This window comes from Ursus arctos, chromosome X, assembly GCF_023065955.2.
Source record: "Ursus arctos isolate Adak ecotype North America chromosome X, UrsArc2.0, whole genome shotgun sequence".
Lineage (NCBI taxonomy): Eukaryota > Metazoa > Chordata > Mammalia > Carnivora > Ursidae > Ursus > Ursus arctos.
Window position 1 is genome coordinate 1,012,374 of NC_079873.1, and position 18,569 is coordinate 1,030,942.

The 18,569-nt window shown below is 51.0% G+C and overlaps 1 protein-coding gene across 1 annotated transcript in view; it reads right to left on the reverse strand.

Moving 5' to 3' along the window:
• Positions 1-15,168, reverse strand: part of LOC130543023 (P2Y purinoceptor 8-like) — a 46,669-nt gene extending 31,501 nt beyond the window's left edge. Inside the window, exon 1 of the mRNA XM_057308593.1 lies at positions 14,749-15,168. The gene's annotated coding sequence lies outside the window, so the exon portion shown is untranslated. The remainder of the gene's footprint in view (positions 1-14,748) is intronic.
• Between the last annotated feature and the right edge of the window lie 3,401 nt (positions 15,169-18,569).

Sequence of the window (18,569 nt, forward strand, 5' to 3'; positions counted from 1 at the left end):
ACCAACCCATGAACAAAGTCTTTTTAAAGATTGGGCAATGTCACATCATCATGACTTTTTTTCTTTCTCGTCAAACTGCCATTTTGTTATCACTCTTTTTGCAGATTCTGAGCCCGGTGACTTAGAGACGTGCTTGCAACTCTTTGGTCTATGATCCCACCCAAGTCAGAACAACAAAAATAGGTGTGCGTCTTGTAAACGCACACGTGTGTTTCACTTCCTGTCCGTCAGGGCCTCCGTGCTAAAAGCCTTCCTCCAAGTTGCCGGTCATTGTGGTCAAATCATCTCAAGGAACGTAAACATATCACACGCTTTGATGCACGATTATTAAACCCAACAGTAAAAAAATGCATGGGACACAACTTCCCGAATGAGCTGAACTGAGGTCAAGAATTTACCACGCTTTGAATAAAAGGGAATATCCGTGCGGCGAAAAATGCCTCTGTTGTCTCGTTTTCGCTTTCAATAGGCATTGACTTCACCACACATCTTACAAGGTCCCCCAGGAGGAGGACTCAATGTCCCCGGAGCAGATAGGCGATGATTCGTTCCAATAAGCACTTGCTAACTCATGGTGTAACACATAGCACATCTGGAGGAAATCCTGCAAAAGTTTCAACCGTGGGATTCCCACCCACAAATCTTGAAACTAGTGGGAAATGAGTCTGCCATCTTGACAAGTCTCAATGTGTCCAACTGGCAGCTCTTCCTTCTTTGTATGTGGAGGAGGGAAAGATGGTAAACTGGAAATGTCAGTATTGCCACTGCTCCACTGAATTCAGAGCTTCCCCTGCATAGGCCCCATGCACCTGCTTTGTCAGTGAGTCACTTCCCCGGCCGTCAAACAGGTGCCTCCAGGTGGGTGACATGGGACCCTTCAAGTCTGGGATACCTGGGGTTGAAGATTAAGAAGGGGGGCTTCTCCTTTGGGGCCCCTGGGGACATACGTCCGAGTAGGATTTATCCTGGAGGAGGGGTTGCTTTCTCTTGTTCACCCAGAATTCTAGAACTTTCTTGACCTTGCATTTGACCTGAATGCTGATTGGAAAAGGAGCAACCTTCTTTCCGTTGTCACGAGTCGATTATTTTAAAACTAAGTGTGTGTGGGGATCCCCCCAGGCGGGCTCTGGTGCCCTGGACATCTCAGTTTGAAGACCCCGTGCTGCTGTCCATCTTCGTGCAAGGAGAGGGAGGGGGTCACCTGGGACTTGGGGGGAGGGGGGCAGTGTGCAAAAGCAGTTCTCAGTGAAACCGCTTTTGATTTGTACGTGATTGTAAATATGCGTGGAAATGTTAAACAGCTTCATGAGGGAGTACGAGCTTTGGAGTCTCGTGCGTGGCTGGAGAACCCAACGCTCACATCCGTCCTGACAAAACCAAACAAACAACCCGGTCACTGCTGGGGGAGGGGAAGCATCTTACAGGGAACGTGCCCACCCCCAACCTCCCGACTTGAAGCCCCCACAGACGGTGGGAGCAAAAAAGTTACAGTTCCGCCAACAATTGCCCTAAGCTAGCTTTCCAAACTACAATAAAACTGGGTGCCTTGAAGTCATTATCGTACTAAGCACTGTGGAAACACAAATACGTTAAAAAATTTAATTCATCAAGAAAATTAACCGTTGGGCTTGGATCTCACCAACGTTTCAAGAGTTGTTTCTTTTTTTTTCTCTTCCTGGTTGACGTGGGTATGGACGGGAAGCAGATATGTCACGGCAATGCTGCTAGTGGCAAACGTACGTGACCTCCGGAGGTTGTTTTCACGAAGCGAGGTGTCACTTGCTTTGGAGCGCCTGGTTGTAAATAGTGGGTGTTTACCGGGCATTTCCGATCAGCCAGCCTCGAACAGGTGCATTGTATTGAACCCTTAATGCAACCCTATGATGCCAGTCTTACCTAAAGTCTGGACCCCACAGGCATAAGGATAAGCTTTGCACATTTTTCTCCTCCCAACCCCATACATCCCCACCTCCCCCCCCCCCCCCCCCGTTCTACTGATCTCTTCATTTCATCATCTCCTTCCTTCTACCTTATTTTGGTTTGACCTAGCTCTTTCTAGATACTTAAGATGGAATCTTGGGTCATGGGCATGCAGTTTTTCTTCTTGTCTAAGGAATGGATTCAAGGCTATGAATTTGCCTGTTTTCACCACCTTGGTTCCACCCTAATGTGTTTCGATGCATTGTGTCTTAATTATTGTTTGTGTGAGCTTCCTACTGTAACAAAGCACAAGTTGCTTTAGGCAACAGAGATCTGCTTTCTACCGCTGTAGTGACCAGAAGCCCCAAATCCGTTTTGCCAGATAAGAGTCAAAGTTTTGGTAGAGCTGGCTCCTTGCGGCGGGTCTAAGGTAAAATCTGACTCCTTGTCTTTTCCAGACTTTGGAGGCACTTTGGAGGCACCTATAGTATTCTGCCTACCACATGGGGATTAGGACATCTGTGAGGACGTGGGCATCTCTGGGGCCGTGTCTGCCAGCAACATCATTCATTCAAAATCTTTTCTGTTTTCATCGCAATCTTTGGCCCATGGGTTATTAGGAAGGGTCTAGCAGTGGATGAATCTCTGGTCAGCTGTTCTTTATTTGTTTCCAGCTCAATTCCCTTGAGTTCAGAGAGAGGTATCGAGAATACGTTCAGTCCTTTGAAATGTGTGAGGCTTGCTGCAGACCCAGCAGATGTTGTTCAGTGACTGTGCAGAGATGATCCTTATGCCTGTGGGGTCCAGAGTTGAGATTAAGAAATCTGAGGTGGGCTGAGGCCAAGGCCCATCCATATATTCTTTCTTGTGGCCTCTGACCCACGGGGTACCCCCTTAGATAGTTCATGAGAGAGAGAACGCCATGGATCAGTGCATGTCCATCCATCTCTTCCAGACAAGGCTCCAGCTGGAGGTGGTCATGGATATGAAGAGTCCCTCATGAAAGTCATCCACAGACCAGACTTGAGTACAGAGGCCAGCAAGGGTTGCAGTGGAGACAAGCCATCTTCGACCAGGCAATGGTATTGTTCTCTCCTCTGTGGGATTGGTCTCCATTTCTGAGAAATAGCAGGTTAGGGCAGGAAGCAGAGAACAAAACCACACTGGTTGGAGTTCTAATGCTGTGTAGGTAATTGTCCTGACTGTTGACTGTATGGGTTTCCCATGGTTGCTATAACAGAGTACCCGAGTCTGCAATTTGTTTTCTCATGGAATAATAAACTGATATTTATGACTCCCAGTCCTGGAAGCTGGGAGTCTGAGATCCAGGCGGGGCTGAGGCTGGTTCCTCCTGAGGCCTCTCCTTGGCGTGTAAACCCCATCTTCTCCCTGTGTCTTGACATGGTTGTCCTTCTGTGTGTGTGTGTGTGTGTGTCTATGTCCGAATTTCTCCCTTTTATAAGGACACCAGTCATATCAGAGTAGGGATCCGCCCTACTCCAGTGTGACTCCGTCTTGCCTAATTACATCTACAGAAACCCTATTTCCAATTGAGGTCATATTTTGGAGTCTTGGGGTGAGGACTTCGACAGCTAAATTTGTAGGGATTGAATTCAGCCCATAATAACACAGTCCCATATCTACATGGGCAACCTGTCTGCATTCACACGTAATCCTGGTACCCCTCTAACTAGGTACCTTGTTGTTCTGTGGGCTCTCTACTTAATGAGTTACTTACAACTTCCCCATGCACACGCATCTTTTTGCTGTGCTGTAGGCTGCTAGCCACGCCTCCCACTGTGAACTGCAGGGCCTCTCGGAGGCAGGAGAAGGGCTGGGTTTCCTGGGTGGTGTAGAGGCCAGTGGGCCGATTGTTGTGAAACTGATAAGATCATGAGAAGCAGATGATTATCTTTCTGTGAAGACAGGGCCAAGTATCCCACAGTGGGCCTCTGTTAATCTTTGGGGTCTCCATGACCACGTATGCTACCCACTTGCTGGATTTCACAACGCTTACTCCATGGAAGAGAATTGAAAGATCGAGCCAGCATGTCCAGATACATCTGATGAGTCTCTGCAGGCGTAATGAAAGATGTCACTTGAGTTGCTAGTGACAAAGCTCAGAAGATTATCAGATTAAGAAAACGCAAGAGGAGAAGTTTGCCAGTGAAGTGGTTGTAATTCTTCTTTGCTTCACCATGTAAACCATCTGGGGTGTTTTTCTTATCCCCTCCTAAAACTTAATTACAGAAAACTGTGTTTATCGATTCAAACAAAGGTTCTTTATGTCCTTTTGAAAGCCCATGCCGTATTGTTATGTTGTTCCCTGGGGCTCATGCAAAGTTACATGTCAGTTATATCTCAATAAAACTGGGGAAAAAAGAAAGGAGAGGATATGTCCGCACAATGATCAGTGCAAAAACTAAAATACAACAAACTGAGTTCCCTCGTGCTCTTGTTCCCTCTAAGATGAGCCACAAGTCTGTTGCACAAAGGAAGAAAGAAGGTAAGCTCCTCAATTGGGAACTGTGAGGTGCCTTGAAAGAGCCCCCTTTGCATTGCCACCATGTAACAGGGAGTGTTATGTGTCCACTTGGCTGATCCATGGTACCCAGATCTGTGGTCAAACACGAGTCTACACGTTGCTGTGTGTGTTTCTTTTAGATAGGATTAACTTTTCAATTAATGGACTTTGAGTAAAGCAGGTGGCCCTCCATAATGGGGTTGGGTAGGCCTCGTCTGATCAGTTGAAGGCTTTGAGAGGAAACAGGGAATTCTGCGGCCAGATGGCCTTCACACTCAAGATGCAGCCTCAGTGCTTCCCTGGGCCTCAGCCTGCTGATCAGCCCTGCAGATTTCAGACTTGCTGGCCTCCACAGTGATGAGTCAATTCCTTAAAATAAATCTCTCTCTCACTTTACCTGTCTCTGTCTCTTCTATAGGTAGACATAGATCTTTTCATGTAGCAGCCATGTATCTATGTATTTATGTATCTATCCATGCATCCATTTATCCATCCATCCATCTGTCCATCCATCCATCCATCCATGTATCCATCCATCCATGTATCCATGTATCCATCCATCCATCCATCCATCCATCCATCCATCCATCCATCCATCCATGTATCCATGTATCCATCCATCCATCCATCCATCCATCCATCCATCCATGTATCCATGTATCCATCCAACCATGTATCCCTACATCCATCCATCCATCCATCCATCCATCCATCCATCCATCCATGTATCCCTACATACATCCATCCACCCATCCGCCTACCTACCTACCTGTTGGTTCTATATCTATCTATCTATCTATCTATCTATCTATCTATCTATCTATCTATTTTTCCATCCTTCTGGCTCTTGTATGAGTCAGCATTCTCCAGAGAAACAGAAGCAGTAGGATATATACACATATACATATATATAAAGAGATTTATTAAAGGAATTGGCTCACATGATTGTGGAGGGTGAGATGTCCCATGGTCTCCTGTCTGCAGGCTGGAGGCCCATGGAAGCAGCCTCTGTACCCTCACATCAGAAGGCAGGAGAAGACAGATGTCCCAGCCTGGAGACAGTGAGGTGGAGGGAGCTGATTCTCCTTTACCCACCTTCTGTTCTCCTCAGGTTGGGAGAGGATTTCAAGATTGCCTGAGGCCCACCCACACTGGGGAAGGCCGTCTGCTTTACTCAGTCCACTGATGCAATGCTCATCTCACACAGACACACCCAGAGGCCTGTTGGCTAAAATATTTGGGCACCCTAAGGTCCAGCCGCATTCACACATAAAACTAACCACCAGTGTCTGCTTCTGTTGAGAACCTCAATCAATACACAAACCCTCAGAGAAGCAAGAACCTAGGTTTCAATCCTAATTTCTCCCTGTGCAGAATGTGAATACATTTCTCTCTCCAACCTCTGAGACCCCTACTTTCCAAAGATGTGACCTATTTTGCATTTGAACTGGCACATTCCCCTGCCAGACCCTGGGATCTTCAACAACAAGACTGTCCGTGGATGGCGGAATCAGGTAACTTGGAAGCACCCACCATCAATTGGGGCAGCTCAACACGGATGGGGTGTGGGTGGACCTTGAGATGCAATTTTGCCAGAAGCATCAGAGACTTGGGGCCCCAGAGGATGAGCAAGGCTAAGGAGATGGACAGCTTGGTCTTGGGCGAAGTTCTAGGGACTGGGTCCATCGCTGTTCCAATCAGAAGCCACGTGCGCCCCGGAACTCTGTCCTGCCACCGGGAATGTGTGGGAGTCCTCTCTCAGATACACCTGCCTCTGAGCAGAGCCAGGAGCGTCCAGAAGGCGGGGAGTTGGAGGGGGCCCTGGGTATGTCCTCGAGGCTGTGATGGATTCACCTTGACTCATCTGAGTCCTGTGGAACATCAAACCCCATTGCTCACAGTTCAGGTTGTTGTGTGAAGACACTGGGCTCCCACCCAGCTCTGATACAAGAACACTGTCATGGAGCTAATAATGCATACTTCCTAATTTACCGTGTTTTCCCGTGATGGAAGCATGGAGCTGACTGAACTCACAAAGCCCTGCGGAGTGATGATATACCCATCATACGGATTGCTTAGCCAAGGCTGGGTGAACCCATGGCCCAAAACCCCCAAGCCAAATTCCCTCTTGTTGGCGGTCCTACTGTTCAAGGGCATCTTTTTTCTGGGGTCGGCTCCTTGTACCTGTGCAGCCTTATATCACCTGGGCCTGAGTGTTAGCCCAGCATCCTCAAGAGGAGGGGGGAGAAAGTAGTACTATTGTCATGTCACAGAAGAGGAAATAGAGGTTAAGCCTTAGGTCACAGCATGGCTGTGGTTAGACTCCCAGCTGGGGGTGTTTGGAGATCTGCACGGAAGACCAAACCCACGTCAGGCTCTGCCTTACACACATGCTCATGGCAAGACCACACAGTGCGTGGCGCATGTTGGGACCTTCCGAGGGGCACATGGTCCGCACCTGCCACATCCTGGCCCTCACATGAGATCAGAGGCTGTGTCTGATCCATCCTCATCATGGAGCCCCAGGCAGGCACCCTGCGGTTTGGCCTTGGTATTAATACACTGGATCTGAGACAACATATGTGGATTTTTCTGGTCAATATAATTGGGTGTTCCCTGAAACTCTAAGAAGAGCCCAGTGTCCCTCAACCCTGTAGGCAGTCAGCCCATGAGAAGTAGGGGATGTTCCTACCCAACCAGCCTCCGTGTTGGTGAAGGGATTTCCACCTGGGGGTGACTAGGCCCCCAGGGGATGCTCTACAATGTCCAGAGCTGTTTCTGCTGGTCACACTAGAGTGGTGGGGTACTCCTGCCATGTGGTGGGGGGAGACCAGAGATGCTGTTCAGCACCTTACAGTGCCCAGGATGTCCCACATCAGAGAGGGATCCAGCCCCAGATATCAGCAGTGTTCAGGCTCAAAAGTTCTGGCCTAGCATGAGAGACAATTGATCTATCTATCTATCTATCTATCTATCTATCTATCTATCTATCCATCATCATCATCATCATCATCATCATTATTATCCATCCATCCATCCATCCATCCATCCATCCATCCATCCATCATATGTATCTATCTATGTATCTATCTATGTATCTATCTATCCATCATCATCATCATCATCATCATCATCATTATTATCCATCCATCCATCCATCCATCCATCCATCCATCCATCATATGTATCTATCTATGTATCTATCTATCTATCCATCATCATCATCATCATCATCATCATCATCATCATTATTATCCATCCATCCATCCATCCATCCATCCATCCATCCATTCACCCATCTGCACATCCATCCATTCTATCTATCTATCTATCTATCTATCTATCTATCTATCTATCTATCATCTATCTATCCATCTCTATCTAGCTATTATCTAGCTATCTATCCAATCTTATCCTATATTTACACCTCCTGTCTCTGCCTGCATCTTCACGTGGCTTCTCCTCTGTGTCTGTGTCTCTTCCTCTGCCTCTCACAAGGACAAATGTCATTGGATTTAGGGCCACCCTGATCCAGGATGAGTTCATCTCAGGTCCTTCTCTTCATCACATCTGCAAAGACCTTATTTCTACATATGTTCCACAGGTTGTGAATGATTAGGACATGGACATATATTTTGGGAGCTCACCATTCAACCCACTACACCCATTTTGCCAGGACTACCCCCGTTTTGGTTCCCAAAGTCCTGCCTCTCAGGACCCCCTGCTTTCCAAGCAAATCTACATGGCTGGTCACCCTACCCCCAACACTTGGGCAGTAGGCACCATTCTGTTTAATCCCCAAGCCAAGTCTGGCCACTGGTGGTGATTTCTGTGGACAACTGATGTCTCCACTCTCTCCTTCTGCAAGGAGCATGGAGGTCACTGCTGACCAGGAAGCAGGCTTCCCCCAAACACAGAATCAGCGCCACCCTGACCTCAGACTTCCAACCTCCAGAACTGTGAGGAATTAATGCCTGCCTGTCGTGTTCTGTTATGGACACCCCACTGGACTAAGACAACCCCGTCCTCATTACCCCTCCCACCAGTACCAATAATCTGCTTTCTGTCACTGGGGATTTGCCACATTTGCTGCACACAGAAATGTTTTGCACATTTCTGACGAACAGACTCACACACAATGTGACTGTGTGTGTCTAGTTCTCTCACTGAGCATCATGACCCCAAGGTCCATGTGTCACGTGGCCACTGTGTTTAAACGGGGACGGGTCGTGGGGTGTGAATCCAGGTGCATGAGGTGTTACACAGTGGGTTGTACCCCAGGGTGTTGTGGGCTACTGCACATGCCCATGATCAGAAGAAGGGGTCCTGGAGCCAGGGCATGGCGTGGAGTCCCTGGTGTGCTGCTAGGTGAGCGCAGAGAAGGTGGGATGGGGTGTTTGGTCCACGCCTGGTGGACAGGTAGGCATGGCATTGTGAGTCTGGGTCTGGGTCGTGCTTGGAGGGTGTGAAGGTGGACATCGAGGAGAAGCTCTGAGCATGCCATGCGTACGTCACCCATCACGTGGAGGACGGCACTGGACAGGGGCTCAGGAGCCACCCAATCTGTGCTCCCCGAGTGCCCAACGGGAAGTCCCAGGCACCTGACCTGGGGTTGATGTTCCGCCTCCTGGAGTCTGAGGACAAGCATAAGGCACTACGGAAATTGTGTTATGTTCTGAGCAAGATGGAAACTGATTTCAGTGGGAAAGAGGATCTAAGGGTAATTCTTCTTTTGGGCTGGGGTGCAGGTCAAATGCTCTGAGTGGGGTCATTGTGTCTGAGCACACGTGGCCCATTAAGATGCTCGGGCAAAGCACACTCAGTCGGTCCCTGTGACCCCAGTGGGACCCCCAAATGCAGATCATGGGGCCGCCATCTTTGACATGTATCTCCAATAAGCTCTGTTCCCCAAAAGTCCGTGTCCCTAAAAATTTCTCTGGTCCCTTAATAATCTCTCTGGTCTCCCATCGTCTCTGCCCTGAGATCTGTTCTCACCAATGGTGATGTGCACAGAGCCTGGCATCCGTACAAAGCAGCCAGCATGGAACCCAGTGGCGAGGAAGGTCACTGTGGTGCTGGCATGAGCTGGAAACCAAAGCCACGGCCAGGAGGACGCTCTGCGCATGGGGGGCTGCCCACGCTGGGCTGTGCATGGCCCTGAAGGCAGAAACTCAGCCTGTGTGCTGTTCGTATGCCTGTTTACAAGTGGCAACGGCTGTGTTTAGTCAGGAGGGAGTCGTGCACGGGGAAGGAAACCGGCCAGCCGTAGCTCGGGACGGGCATCTTGTGGTGGGGCTCTCAGGAACGCCCCTTCAGCAGCTTCCTGTGAGTGTGACTCAGAACCTGTGGCACCCAGCGCACTGGCAACGTGTCCTGCAGACAGTGTTTATAGCCCGCGGTGAGGAAGTAAGAGCACGGGCATTGGACAGCTGTTTGCTTCCGCTCTCTCTGTTTGAGATACAATTCACCGTTTTCAAGCGAACACTGCAGTGGCTTTGGGCGTGTGCACCATGTTGGGATACCACCACCTGTGTGTAGCTCCCACAGCATCTCCAACATCCCCACCACCAGTTGTGGTCATTGGTTACAGCTGCCCTAAGAAACAGGTCTGGAGGGATTGACTGGCAACCTACCTCTTTTCTTGTTTTATTGGTCCGTGTGTACAGCGTCCATCCATCCACCTGTTCCTGCATGCATCCATTCATCCTGTATCCATCAATCTTTCCATTTATCCTTCCACTTATTTATGATGCATTCACCCATGAACCCATCCATCTCTCCCTCCATCTCTCCCTCCATCCATGCATCCATCCATGCATCCACCATCCATCCATCCATCCACTCATCTGTCCATCCATCCATCCATCCATCCATCCATCCATCCATCCATCCAATCATCCATCCATCCACTCATCTATCTATCTATCTATCTATCTATCTATCTATCTATCTATCCATCCATCCTTTCATCCCTCCACTAATCCATCCATCCATCCATCCATCCATCCATCCATCCATCCATCCATCCACTTATCTATCTATCTTATCTATCTATCTTATCTATCTATCTATCTATCTATCTATCTATCATCTATCCATCCTTCCATCCCTCCACTTATCCATCCATCCATCCATTCACCTCCCTATTCATTCATCCATCATCCATCCATCATATCCATCCATCCATCCATCTATCCATCCATTCTATCTATCTATCTATCTATCTATCTATCTATCTATCTATCTATCATCTATCTATCCATCCATTCTTCCATTTATTCATCCATTCACCCATCAACCCATCCTTTCATCCATCCATCCACCTACCATGTATCCATCCATCCACTGACCCACCCACCAATTACCAAACTCATGCTGATGTTTTCTGGTGTCATCTACAAGGCCACAGTATATGCACTCACCCTACCCAGTCATTGCCTATGGCCATGACTGCTGGGTTCTCTCCCCCATCCCACATGTGTGCCTGCTGGTCTGTCCCTGTCCTAAGTGCAGGGGTGGCCTTGCTCCATCCCCTTCCTCACCCTCACATGGAGACTCAATGCCTCCAACTGCAGGGTACTTGGACTGCACATGCTGGTGGATGGGACACATCCAAGGCAGTGAGTGACCAGGGTGTCCAGAAGCCAGGCATCCTAAACCACACACTTTCTCCGTCCTCTTTGTGGCACAGAACAGTACAAAAGAGTTTTCCCATTGTTCCTGCTTTATTCGTTAAAATGTCCCTTGTTCAAGCCAGGGTTTTGTCCGTGGTCAGGTCATCTTGGGCTACAGGGACCTTCCTGTGGGAACTGTGCAGAGTAAACCCTGGCTCATTTTCCCCGGGTGTAGCCTGCATCTGCTTATTCTGTACATGAGCTCTGTGCCCTATCACCACTGTGCCCTATCACCACTATGATTTCATCACAGAAACAAAAACATGTGGCAGAACATTAAGAAATGGGAGAAAGTGTCCCAGAGCGCCCTAGCCCAGCCCAGTTCTCTCCCTGAGACCCAGAGGATGTGACTCGGTCCTGCTGCTTCTCCCAGCCTTCTGGCTCTGTTGTCCCTTGCTCCTTCTCATCCTCTCCCTCGGCAGTTCTGAACTGAGAGGGGGGGATTCTGCCCCATAGAAGACACTTGGTGATGTCTGGAGACAGTTTGGGGTGTCATAGCTTGTGGGGACGCTCCTGACATCTGGTGGGTGGAGACCAGAGACATTGTTCAGCACCCTACAGTGCCAGGATGTCGCACATCAGAGGGGGATCCAGCCCCAGATATCAGCAGTACTGAGGCTGAGACACCCTGATCTAGCATGAGAGACTCTATCTATCTATTATCTATTATCTATTATCTATCATCTATCTATCTATCTATCTATCTATCTATCTATCTATCTATCATCTATCTATCATCTATCTCATCCATCCATCCAAGCATGTATCTATCATCTCTAGCCATCCATCCATCATCCATCCATCCATCCATCCATCCATCCATCCAACCATCAATCCGTTCATCCAATTATCTATCATCTGTCCATCCATATCTATCTGTTGTCTGTCTATCTATCTATCTATCTATCTATCTATCTATCTATCTATCCATCCAACCATCTATCATCTATCTATCACAGGGGTTCGTGACCAGCCGTGACTTTGCCCCTTTCCCCAGAGGACATTTCTGGATATTCCAACTTTGGGGGAAAGAAATGGTACTGGCGTCTGGCGAGTGCAGACTGGGGATGCCACCCAATGCCCAGCCCAAATGCCACCAGTGCCATATCGGAGAGACTGTGCCCTCACCCTGCGTATATGACATGTCATTGTGTTCCAAGACACCCTCCCTTTGCCCCTGTCTTCCTATAGCCCCTCTCTCTGTCAGGGGTCCCCCCATAAACAATACTGAGGTCACCCAGGGTCCCTGCCGTCAGCCCAACACCTTTCATGAGCCTCTCTGGGAGTCTGGCCAATACCAGCGGCTATACCAAGGCACCGCCTTCAACAGACATCACTGTTCTGCGTTGGTCCATGCCTCTCTGCCTCCCAGCCATCAGGTGTCTCATGGGACACCCTCCCCTCTGGTCTAGCCCCTGTCTTCTGCTGGCAAACCACACATTCCACCTGTGTGGTGTCGTCTCCTCAGGACCCGCCCACCCGGCTCTCATCCCCGTGGTCAGACAAGGACCCCAACCTGATCTCTTTGCAAAGCTCAACCCTACAATTCCCAGCAGTGCCAGAAGCTTCCGGTGCTTTTCTGGGCTGGGTGCTAACCTGACACCCTCCTCCTGGGGTTGCCCCCAGCCCCACCCAGAACACACACAGCCCATCCCCGCCCTTGCTCCCATTCACAACATCCTTGGTGCCACATTGACCTGGCGAGCCCTGCCTCTGCCAGGAAGCCCTCCTGGATTTCTTCCCACTTCAAATCCTTGCAACCTGCAGCCCAGGAGTGCATCTCAATATTTTGAATTCTCTCCCTGCCCAGCGAAATACTCAGCACGGAGCCCAGCACATGATGACTTCTTCAATGCCTGGATCAATGGGATGGCAGGCTAGCGGACAGGCAGCGGGTTAAGAAGGGCTCTGCAGGCGGAAAGCCTGGATCCTGTGTGCGTGGGCGACCTCCTTCGCCTCTTCCGGCTCCAGTTTCCCCACGTGGGGCAGCGGGATGTTGGGGACGCAGCCCTCCCACCCCTGAGATCTCGGCTCAGCTCAGCACAGTTACGGGATCTGTGCACTGCTCCAGAGAGAAGGCACTCCTTGCATCCCTCCGTGTGGCCGACGAGGGCACTGACACACATGGCTGGGGGGGAGCCCAGCGCTGTCCCCGGGGACGTCCCCTCAGCTGCGCCCTGAGCTCTGTCACAGGGTCACGATTCCCCATGCTGTTGCTGGCCCCAGGGAGTGGACGAGAGGGGCCGTGACAGGTGTGGGTCAGCTCCCAGGGGCCCTGTCCTCAGTCGGGGAGGCAGAGCGAGGTGGCAGGTGCACGTTGGGCTCCCCATATCCTGCCCGCCCACCCCGCTGCCTCCAGGGACATGAAGGGGGATGTGAAAGGGAGGGCCCCAGCGGCGGTGTCTTGCCGGCCGTTGGTGATACAAGGAGGAGGTGCAGACGGAGGGTCTTGACCAGGAGAGCAGCACCCCAGTTTGGGGGGTCAGTGGGAGGGCTCTTCTGCCTTGTCAAGGGGCATCTCCAGGCCGGTGGTAGTTGGTGTTTACCCACTTTCCCTGCTAACCTGTCACCGACCATCCCTTCATCCCTGCCCCCTTCTCCTGGACAGGACAACACAGGGTGTGGCTGGGTCGGGGGTCCCAGGTGAGCCTTGCACAGGGTCCACGCTGCTCCACCTGCGTCCCTGGGGTGTGGCCAAGCCGGGATAGTTCCCACGGCAAGCAGACCCACAGATGCTTCTCCAAGCACCACCCGGACGCTCACATCCATCCTCCTGATTCCTGCCAAGTCCTGGGTCCCATCTCCCTCCCCAGACACGATCACTAGGATTTGGGGGCCGCCATCCCCGGAGACACATTCCCCTCCCTGCACCGACGCTGGCACCGGCCCTGCCCCAACCACACGCCCTTCCTCCAGCATGGAAACGTCCGATCAGAAAACAACAGACGCTCGCTGGCTCGTGTCCGGACCCCGCGGGCTCAGTTCCCAGCAGGGCCAGGGGCTTCTTCCCGGGGCTTTACCGTTTCTCACCCCAGGCGCCGCCGGGGCCCTGCCTCTGTTACCGCCCGCCCGCGTTGCGCAAACAGGACGGGGACCGAGAGAAACGGTCTTTGGTGTGGGCGCAGAAGCACGTGGTGTGGGGTTCCGCCTCCTTACGACCCAGTGCGACTGACCGCAAACAGTGCCGCTGACTGTGTCCAAACCCGCGCTCCAGCCAGCGCCGCGAGCTCCCTGGTCCCCAGACGCTGCTGGGGGCGGGGGGCGGCTTGGCACATGCTCAAACGCCCCGTGGTTTTACACGATCCGGCACCCCGTGAGCTCGTCTGCGGGGTCTCAGGGCCCCCTGTCCCCCCGTTCAGGCCGCCGCGGTGGCTGTCAGTGTGGCGGCCCCATCCGCGCGCCCCGTGCGGGGCTCCGCTCGGCCGGCCCAGGTGCCTTTTACCGAATGAGTGTTGGCAGGAGAGTTTCCCTGCTGGACGCCTCTGCAAACGCTCTCTAGGGGTTTGCCTGGCTGTGTGCGCGCCACCCCCTTTCGCCCACGTGGGCACCCCTGAGACCCTGTCCCCGCCGGACTCGCTTCATTCCCGACCATGCACGCGCGCCGCGCAGGGCGCAGGGCGGAGGGCTCACCTGGGGTCTCAGAGGGCCGCGCGCTGCTGAGCCTCGGCGTCTGGTATCCGGAAGGCAGCCGTCCTCATTTTGCACGCCGGCGGGCGGTCAGAGGTGCCCCTGAATGATCTGCGTCCACAGAGGGCCGGCCCAAGTCACGGTGGCCGTCTGGAGGCTGCTCGGGCAGGTGTCACGGGGGCATGGCCAGGCCGTTGCGAAATGCAAATTCGCCGGGGTCCACCTCCGAGTCTGGCAGCCACGGTTGGGAGGCAGGGTGGGTAGAGAGGAAACCCGTGTTGAAATTTCCTGTGCAACTAACCGTCTGTGCGCTCGCTCCGTCGAGGGCCAAGCCCGTGGGGCCCCCGCCTCCTATGAGGCTCGCCCGCCACCCTGCTCAGGGCGGGGCAGGGTGCCCGCTCCACAGCCTCCCTCCGTCCGACCTCAGAGCTGCTTCAGAGGAGAGGAGGTGGGGGACTGGGATAGGCTGGTGATGGGTAGTAAGGAGGGCACGTATTCATAGTGCACTGGGTGTTATACGCAAGTAATGAATCATGGAACTTTACATCAAAAACCAGGGATGTACTGTATGGTGACTAACATAACATAATAAAAAATTATTTTAGAAAAATTTAAAAAAAAAAGAGGCCGCAAGAGACCCTGCCCACCCCACCAGTGTCTCCTGCAGGATGCAATCCCCCTGCACGATGCTGGAGAGCAAGGACCATCCGCCGGAGATAGCAGGCAGAGAAGCAACCGCGCCCTCCGACCCAGACAGCTCATTCCTGTTGTTGTTGTTTTTTTAATTAAAAAAAAAGTGAAAAAAAGTTGCTAGCAGAACATATTTCCTTTTGCGTTCTGAAGCTGGGTGCATTGCGACATCTTTTGGTATGTTGCCAGAACGGCCAGGCCACGGGGCAGGGACTGCCCACATCAGCCCTGGGCGGGGGTAGGGTGGTGGACGGGTGGGGATGAGGAGGGGGGCTCCTGGCTCAGTCCCTGCATGTCCCACCCGGCCGGTGGGTGTCCACAGCAGCGGGGAGCTGCGTGGGGCTGGAGGGCAGAAGTAGATATTTTCACAAGTCAACGGGGGGAGTTCACCACATTGCGTGCGTGGGGAAGGATGCGGAAGATGCAGGAAAGATATACCAGAGAACCAAGTTCTGAGCTCCCGCACCTTTGTCCTGTGGACGGTGAGTCACTTCTGGGGACCCGGTGATGATGTCCCGGGGCCACTCTTCCATGGGGAAATGCAGGGCTACCCATCTATCTGCGTTGTATAGACTTTTCATTTATTTGTTGGGATCTGTCCTCTATTTATTGTCAATATACCATCTGTAGACTCGACCTGTCATTATCTGTATTTATCTATCATCTTGCATATTTCTACGCATCTATTATCCTAGTATCGGCCATCTATTACCTATCAACCATTTACCTATTTCTACCTGTCATCTTGATCTATGCATGAATTGTATCATCTGTGTATCCATACCTATCAATAATTTATATCTATTAATATCTATCAATATCTAGCTATACTTATTAATCTATTCATATCTATCTATATATCTTTCAATACCTATCAATATCTATGCAACTATCGTCTATGTATCTATGTATTATCTACTTATCAGTCATCTACTATCCATCATCTATTTATCTACATTTATCTTCTCTATCATCTATCCTATCTATGCATCCACCCATCTTTCCATCCATCCATCCATCCATCCATCCATCCATCCATCCACCCATCCATCATATCTATCTATCTATCATCTATCTATCTATCTATCTATCTATCTATCTATCTATCTATCTATCTATCTATCTTTCTATCTATCCATTCATCCATCCACTCATCCATCATATCTGTCCATCATCCATCTATCTATTCATGCATCATCCATCCATCAAATCTATCTATCTATCCATCCATCTATCCATCCATCCATCCATCCATCCACCCATCGATCGTATCTATCTATCCATCCATCATCCATCCATCCATCCATCCATCCATCCATCCATCCATCCATCGTATCTATCTATCTATCTATCTATCTATCTATCTATCTATCCATCCATCCATCTATCCATCCATCCATCTATCCACCCATCCATCATATCTATCCATCCACTCTATCTATCCATCCTATCTATCTATCTATCTATCTATCTATCTATCTATCTATCTATCACTATCATCCACCCATCCATCTTTCTATCTACCTACTTACATATGTTATGTTTCTACAGACTGTGATGCTGGTATGTCGGAAGGTCACACTCATGATGGAGGGGTCGGCCCCACACAGAGGATGTGTCTCTGAGATGCTGCAGAAGGCGTGGGCACATCTCTCCCACGACACCAGTGACGGTCACCATTCGAGAGTCCAGGCTGCCGGGCTGCTGGGGGGTGGTGATATTTATCAATAGGGTGCTGTACCTATTAGATCCAAGATCTGTAGGGCCTACGGGGTGGATATGACCTGTAGGACGCTGACTGACTCACTCTACCTTCATCTTCCTCAGGTAAGTTCTCTCATCTTGAAATAGACCAGGTGGGATTCACCTGCACCCCCTGTCCCGTCAATTCCAAAAAGGGCACGTTGCAGCAGCGAATCATGAAACAACCCTACAGCAAGAGTTAGGGGTGATTTTCTTAAATATTTTTATTTATTTGAGAGAAAGAGAGAGAACACAGAGGGAGAGGGAGAGGGAGAAGCAGGCTTCCCGCTGAGCAAGAGCCCGACGCGGGACTTGATCCCAGCACCCTGGGATCATGACTTGAGCCAAAGGCAGACACTTTACTGATAGAGCCATCCAGGCACCCCGAGTTAAGGTTTTTAAAGAATGAGGTGAATAGCTCTCTGCCAGATGCATCTTTATTGACTGAATGTGTCCAAGGCCGTGACCTGGGGTCGAGACCTCCTTGTGAACACGGGGCTGTAGCTCAGGGTTGTCATATTTTGGCTCTAAGGAAGAAGGTTGGAAATACTTAAGCCTCGAGGTCCACACAGTGTCCGTGTAGATGCCTGGACTCTGTGGTTGTCATGAGAGCGGCCATGGGCGATATGTAACCAAATGGACACAGAAGTGTTCGAATAAAACTTTATTTACAAAAGCAAGTTGGGGGCCAGCTCAGGCCTGAGGGCTGAGTTTTTGAGCCTTGCTCTGTGGCTCCCGGTGCATGTGGTTGACCTCAGGGTGGAACAGTGAGGACCCTGGGGATAAAGCTGGGCATGTTGGGGCTGGGTGTGGATGCATATTAGGCTGGTCTTACTGTGTGTGTGCCTTGCACAGAAATGGACTCAACTCCTTCAAGTGGTCTGGAAGGTGTTCTCGGCCCCAGGAATGTCAAGTTCACCTGCCCAGGGAGCAGCTGGGCACAGGCCAACCGAGTTCCTGCGGCTGGCTTGTTTGGGGCTGGCTGTAAGGAAGCCAGAGGGACCGGATGTGCTCTGGGCAGCCAGGGACTGATTCTGAGTGACAGAGAGGAATCTGCAGGTCCCACAGGGAGAACAGGACCCAAAATAGCAGCTCAGGCCCTGGGAAACCGAGCTGCATCTTATTGGAGCACCCGTTAAGGTCTGGCATGAATGCACAGGTATTGACGGCTGCCCTCCCAAGACCCCTGGCTCTGGGGACAGAGAGGACAGGCTGAGACCTGCTGGGCCTTAGCCCAGTTCCTTCCAAAGTCACGAGCTTCCTTCTTGTGGGGGATTCCACGCCAAGACCCTGAGCCCCAGCTGGGCACTCGCACCTGCTAAGGGGGCCGTCACATCAGTCATATGGTTCCACTGACCTGTCGACGGCAGTTATTTCCCTGATGCACGCAC